The following is a 7,359-nucleotide window of genomic DNA, read 5'->3' on the forward strand; positions in this document are numbered from 1 at the left end:
CGCCTTCAGAGAGATGGTCCCCACTGTTCAGGAACCCGTGGCCATGGCGGTTGCTGGCCATCACTGACCAGGGAAGACTGCAGGCATCCCCTACCTGTTCCAAATTCTGCCTCACCTGCCTCAATGCCTCACCTCCCCTGGTCTTCAGAGAAGGCTTAATTGTTTCTTTGCTTCAGGGTCATTGTTGCCATGCATGTGCACACAGAGTTAGAGGAGAGTGAGAGTTCCTGGGGAAGGCTGTCCCATGTGGATACACCCCCGGCTTTTGGAAGTTGCCCACCAGGATCTCCCTTCTTCCCTAACTCTCTGCCTTCTCTCTCCCTTCCTGCAGCCCTGTCCTTTGCAGTGTTGCTCAGCCAGGTGCCATATTGCCCCTCCACCTTCACCCAGGAATGGTTGGAATGGGAAGGGGTCATTTTTGATGGTGCTCCTGGCATTTCGTGGGCTGGGGCCAGGGAGGCTAATCATCTGATGATGCACAAGACAGTTCCATACAATAAAGGATTATCCTGCCCAAAAGGTAAATGCAGGCACTAATCCCTCAATATCCCCTCAAATATCACCAAATCCCCTTTTCCCTAGCTAGATTCTGTCATCTGTCTCTTTAGAAATAATTGAGCCCCAGTCTCCCAAAGTTCTCACTGTCTACCTTGCAAATTTGACAGCCTTCTGTCTCCAAGCAATTGCTACTGCTCCATCAAGACAGGCAGGGCAGCTGCCCCAGACAGAGGGAACAGCTCTGGTCCTGTACCAGGGACAGTGGAGAAAAGGGTGGTAAGGGCTTGCTAGCAGGGCGTCGTGGTTAGTTCTTCCCTGGAGTACCTAAACTCAAACATTTCTCACCAGTGAGAGGATAAATACCCGTCTAAGTGCCAACTTTCTGGATGAGAAATACATATTACTCCTTCTAACCCCAGTCCCATCACCCTCAGACTTATGCTACAAAACTTCTTATATGAACTCGACAGAAATCCAAACGCCTCTCCATTAAAGACAATGGCAGTATCATGTGGTCCTCAGTTTGCCTTGCCTTTTACATCATTCTCATCATCACCGTCAATTGTTACTATTATCAATGATACAAAAAGGCCTTGCACAGAGCCTCAAATTGGTGGGAGTTATGTCCGTGGAAGATCCTGGCAGCATGGGTGATTGTTAGGAAAATACGGGGCAGGGCCACGTTCCCACTAACAAAGGTCCTTGGCAAACCGACTTTCTGATGTGCTTAATGAGTGGCCTAATGCTTGATTAAAAGTGCTTGAGAGAGAAATTCTCTCGAGAGGAGGAACAGTGCCAGAGGGCACTGGAAGGGCTCATTTTTCATTCTTTAACTTGGGGAGTTGGCAGGAAAAAGGACGGTGACTATTCCCTGCAGAAAACAACGCTCCAAATGGCTTAAGAGCCAGCCTGGGAAGGCTGCTCCTTGGCAGTGTCCTTGGCCAGCATGACTTTCCAAACATCCAAGTCAAAAGCAGCTTTTGTGGGAAGTTCAGAGCAGAATCCCTTAAAGCAGGAGGTTTGTCCCACTCTTCCCAAACTGGATGTCTGTTTACTGAAAAAGTCAGTAGATCATACCTGTCCAGAGAACAAGTTGTTCCAGGAAGAGTCCTTTCAGGAAACAGGTGGCCACTCAAATGGGGTAATGGGGCAGAGACAAAGGTGTGGGCAGTGCTAAGGAAGGTTGAAGAACCCCAGGGTGGCAGCATCAAGAGCAGTTGGGCATGGGAGGGAGTGATTGCCAGAACCCTGGACGTAGGGCAGTGTCATTGGCCACAGCCAAACCATCTAGCCCACAGGCTGAGTACCGGGGATACACACCTCATCTCAACCTCCTCTTGCTGCTGGAAGGCAAGGAGCCTGGGAGCTCACTGATCCAGCCTCCTGGCCCAGCGCAGGAGGGGATTTTTACAAACCACTCCAAAAATTAGTGCGACAATAAATATAAATTTAGCCCTTGATATTATAGACTAGCATTAAGCTGGACTCAGTTGGGTAGTTCTGGTCTGAAATGTACCTCTCAGCGAGACTTACCCATGTGTCTGATGTCAGTTGGTGGGTTGGCCAGGACTACGTTTAAAATGGCCTTGTCTGAGTCAGAAAGACACAGACCTCTCTTGACCTGGCTCTCTTTCCCTCCAGGTTGCTAGCCCTTGTGTACAAAGCAGAAAAAGGGCCCAAGAGCAGCAGGTGGGCAAACTCCAAAGTGCAAGTGCTTCTCAGCCCTCTGCTTACATTGCATTTGCTTCTGCACCTTTGGTCAAAACAAGTCACATGGCCATCCTGATTCAAGGGGAAGAAAAATATATTCCACCTCTAAGGGGACAGGAAGAATGTGTGGCTGTATTTTGCAACCTACCATAATCAGTGCTCCAGCCACAATTATTCATATTCCTTCCACATGCAAAATATGCTCTCCCATATCCCAGGACCTCCAAAACTGGATTCCTCTCATCTGGGCTTGTTCCTGTAGCAGTTGGCTTTGGCTGCATAACAAATGACCCCAACACTTAGAAGCTTAAAACAATAACCATTTATTTAGCTCACAGTTCTGTAAGCTGACAATTTGGGCTGGGTACAGCTGGGCAATTCTGATCTCTGCAAGTGCTCACTCATGCATCTTTGGTCAGTACTCCTCGCTCCTCCACATGACCTTGGATCCTTTGGCATGCTCATCCACATGGTGGCAGGATTCCAAGAGCAGCAGGAGAGAACAAACCCCAATGTGCAATCAAGCCTTTACTTATATGCCATTGCTAACATCCCATTGGCGCAGCAAGTTAATGGCTGGGCTCAGAATCAGAGCAGGAGAACAGTGGAAGGTAGATGGCAAGGGGACTTGAATATAGGGATGGAATAATTGATGATCGTTTTTGTAATTTATCTTCCACAGTGAAGTAGAGAGTACTAGTAGATCTTGAGAGATAAGTGAAAGATGCAGCTCACAAGTCTAAATTTCATAACGCAGCATTCAAGCCTCTTGAGAAGAGGTCCCACATATCTCTCCAATATCAACTCAATTTATCCTGCAACCACACACCTGCCAAGCTGGGCTCTTCCCAGTTTCAGGGACCTGCCCTGGCTTTTCCATCTTCCTGCTCACTCTTCTTTGAATTGTCCCCCATCATTTTTTTTTAACAGTCAAAGGGTACCAAGGGACTCAGTGGCAGGAGGACCTTGTCCAGCATCTTGATGGCCTCCACACTGGCTGCCTGGGTTTTCTTGGCCAGATACTCAGCCTTGTGATAGAATCCCTGCTCTGAGTGCTATGGCTGAGGAAGTTCCCAGCAAGGATGACCCGGGAGACATGGGTGGCACTGCCTACTCACCCTCATCCCCCAGCTGCCCCATCACCATGTTCACCAGTGGCTAGGTGCCTTGCAGGCTCTCGCCTCTGCCTTCAACCAGGCCCAGACCAGACATCAGCAGCACAAACCTGTCCAGGTCAAGGGGTGGTGCAGGCATCTGAGGAGCAAACCTTGGGAAGAAATGGTCTTACACCAAGAACTTGCCATCATCTCTCACGGAGCCCAGCACGGCCAGCACCGTCCCTGTGGCCAGGCTGAACATATCAATGGTAACTTCCAGTTTGATACACTGTAATTCTTCTTCCAAGACCAGCTCATCATCTGGGTGGATGTACTTGCTCCAAAGAGGTGTGGTGAGCAGACTGTGCTCCTTGCTGTCCTCTTGCAGGTTGGAGGGCTGGAGCTCCATGGCCTTGAGGAGGGTCCCCACCACACAGCACTTCTCCCTGGGCTGCAGCTCACACAGCTTCTTTATTTGGATTTCACTGCTGAGCACAGCAGCCCAGGGGCCCTGCCTCTGCCTCTGCCAGGAAGGAGAGACCATTGAGGAGCTGGCCACAGGAGGACAAAGGGATTCAGGATGTGGATGGGCCCTGGATGGGTCTTTTTAAGAAGGCAGACATGCAGAGAAGGCAATGTGAAGTCAGGGCAGAGACTGCAACGACGTGGCCACAAGCTTGGAGTACCAGCAGTCACCAGGAGCTGGAAGAGATGGGAAGGACCATCCCCTGGAGCCTCCAGAGGGAGCATGGGCCTACTGACACCTTCATGTCAGACTTCTGGCCTCTAGGACTCAGATCCAGGGGACTGGCGCGGGGCCTGCTACATGGAGATGCTCGCTGCATTGAAGACGAGGAAGAACATTTCCCCACTGCTGCTGGGCCTGATTCACCAGGAAAGGCCTCATTTGGATGAGGTGGGTGGTATAAATGTGGGCATACTACCAGCTATAGCTGCGCTCCCCCAGCCAGAAGGGCTGTGAGTAGTTGGTGTAAGTCACCATGGGCATGCGGGCAAAGGTGACATTGCTGGCTGATGGTGGGGATAGCCTGCTCAGAAAACATGGTGTGCTCCAGGAGTCCAGACTGCTGCGCCCAGACCAAGGAGGACACAGTCATTCAGGAGTACACTGCCTGCTCCACACCTCCACCTGAACAACTACCAAGGTCTCAAATCCACATGCCCCAATTCTTCATCTGCTGCACCCAGCTCTCTAGCACCTGCTCTATCTCAGGGTATGAGGCCAGATAACTCTCACTGCACACTGGGGCCCCCATTCCTCATCTTATCTGACCACATGCTTTACATCCTCCTTAACCTCATTTAAAGCCACTGCTCCGAGAAGTCTTTCTTGATTCTCATCCTCATCCCTCTCCCTTACTACACACACAGACATACATACACACCACCACCACCACCACCACCACCACCACCATCCTCATCACTACCAAGCTGGATGTGACTATGAATTCCTGCCTACAATCTCTAGAGCCCCCTCTGTGCCTCTCTTCAGGTACTTAGTGCATTGTACTTATTTGCAGATGGATGTTATCTCCTTTCTTAGACTGTGAGCCACCAGAGGTCTGGATCCTTGTGTGGATTCATTCTTTGTCTCCTCCACAGTGCCCAGCACAGACTAGATGTCCTCTTGACCTAAGGATGTCAGTTCTGAAAAATTCGAAGATCACAGAAGAAGACATTGCAACCGAGCCAAGAAACACCCTTCAGAGAGGAACTCAGAAGAGCAGCAATTGCCTGCCCACTGAATGAGGGGTAGGGCTTTGGGCTTGCCAGAAAACACATCTTGAACCAGAGGTCAAATTCATGAAAAGATAGTCCTAAACTCCATCCAAGAAAGAACTTCCTCTAGGAGAACAGTCCAGGTTAGAGTGGGCTGGCAAGAAGAGGAGTGAGGCACCCCATCTGGCAATGAATCAGTCTTCTGGTTAGTGTTTGAGAGAGTGATTTTGCTGGGCCCTTAGTCTGTTTATATTTAAGGTTTGCACATTAATAATTCCTTCATTAGACTTATGTTTCCCCTTGGCACCAGGAGTGTGTATCCCAGGCCTCACAAATAAAGGGTTTTCAGGAGCAGCTCTCCTCATGAGGCAGCCTGTGCTGAAACTGACCGCTGGCCAATTCCCTGAGAGTTGGCTGGGCACTGGCACGTTGTGTACCATGGGCAAACTAGTGTGTGATTAGATTGGGGGCGGAAGGTGTGGGAGGGGAAGATGATTGGGCAAGTGTGAAGGAATTCTAAAATGTTAGGGAGGGCCATTTCAGTAAATTTCCTTACACACACACCTGCACACCCCTGTTGAATGGGCCATACTCCCTCCTGTCAGAAACCAGTAGCTCAGCTGAGGAAGACTTCTCCCTTAGGGTGGGTGGGGTAATTAAGACAGTCCTGTAGATCCCACCCTTCTCTAATACTGATACCCTTTGATCAGCCCAACTTCCCTGTGTTTTAAGTGGTGGAACAGTGCCCCAGAATGTATTTATAGGCTCCATAAATGCCATAATGTCCCAGGACTAGAGACAGGTCTGGTCTTGGACCTGAGTGCCAGGAGTGACAGAAGGGAAGGGATGCTCACACCCGTGGAAGGTGGCTCCAGGTGGCACCACTGCTGTGAGCAGAGGATCCATCCTAGGAACTGGGCCTGGAGTGGCTCTTCTGACCCCTCCCAATAATGTCCCTGAGACTAAAACACCTCCAGAGAGCAACCCCCTTATCAATATGTCAAAACTGAGAGTTCCAGTCAAGATGGCAGAGTAGGTGGACACTGTCCTTACCTCCTCCCATGACTCCATCAGATGCAACTAAATTATAGAACAGCCAACCTGAAGACCATCTGAAGATTAGCTGAACAAAAGTCTTATAACTAAAAATATAAAGGAAAAGCCATGCTGAGACTAGTAGGAAGGGTGGACATGAAAATGGACTGGCCCCAAACCCATGTTTGGTGGTTAAGAATGGAGAGGGATATCTCAGCTTCAGAGGTCCCTCCTGAGGAGTGAGGGGTCTCAGCCTTATGCTGGGAAGGGGAGCCCACAAAACATCTAGCTGTGAAAATCAGCGGGGATCTGTCCATCCAGATGAGATGAAAGGCTACTGAAAATACAGGTGTCCTCTTAAAAGGCCCACACAAAGACTCTGGCTTGCAGGCACTCACTCTGGGCTCCGGCAAAAGGACAGTGGCAGAAGGACAGTGTGTGAGGGGCACCGAAGACATAAAGGGAGAAACTGAGTTGCATGGCTTCAAGGTGAGGGCTGGAAAGACAGTTTCTATTATTCCTGTATTGAGACCTTCTACCACATGACCAAATCTGAATCTGCAGTGGCCTGATGAACTCCGCTAGCTCCACTCTGAAGACTCCCTGAGACCATGAATCCACCAACTCACGCACTGCTTGAGGCTTTTCTTGGGGCTCTTTTAAACTAGGGGGGACTGTTTTATATCAAACATTCCCTCTCAGAGTACAGGAACTGTAATCTGGCTGAAACTACTCACCCTCTTCTGCCTCTGAAGAAAAATCCAGTTAATGCCAGTCGATATTGTTCCAAGAATCTGGCCTCTCTCTCAAATCCCAGCCCTTTCCACAAAGAAGCTCAAGAAGCCCAAGAGGAAATCCAATATTCTCCTCAAAAGCAGACATCAGCTCAGTGGATCTCAGGTGCATCCTTTGGAATCCCTAGCCAACAGGTGATCTGGAAAGGATGAGCTGGAAGAAAGCATGTCACCACTAGGTCCTGAGCCAGAGAAGCAGATGCTTGAAGACCTAGGAAGAAAGTTTCAACACCCCCACACCCCATGGTTTCCCGTTGTCTACAGAAAAGTCAGATTATTTTGTCCAGAATTCAGGTACTTTACATCATGACCCCAATAAGCCTAGTCTCATTTTCTGCTAGACCTTCAAACCACTAGCCATTTTGGAGCATTTGTGCTCTAAAAATATGCCCAGCTCATCCCACCTGCAGTTCTTTGTTCCAGCTACTGAAACATTATTGATCTTAAGATAGATTCTCAGACCCTGAGATAAAAATTCAAGTACA

General features: G+C 49.4%; 1 pseudogene; it reads right to left on the reverse strand.

Annotated features, from left to right (window-relative positions):
* Positions 1-3,131: 3,131 nt before the first annotated feature.
* LOC103295210 (DNA polymerase delta subunit 2-like) lies at positions 3,132-4,589 on the reverse strand (annotated as a pseudogene).
* Between the last annotated feature and the right edge of the window lie 2,770 nt (positions 4,590-7,359).

The sequence above is a fragment of the Eptesicus fuscus genome, chromosome 3 (genome assembly GCF_027574615.1).
Source record: "Eptesicus fuscus isolate TK198812 chromosome 3, DD_ASM_mEF_20220401, whole genome shotgun sequence".
In the NCBI taxonomy this organism is placed as follows: Eukaryota; Metazoa; Chordata; class Mammalia; order Chiroptera; family Vespertilionidae; genus Eptesicus; species Eptesicus fuscus.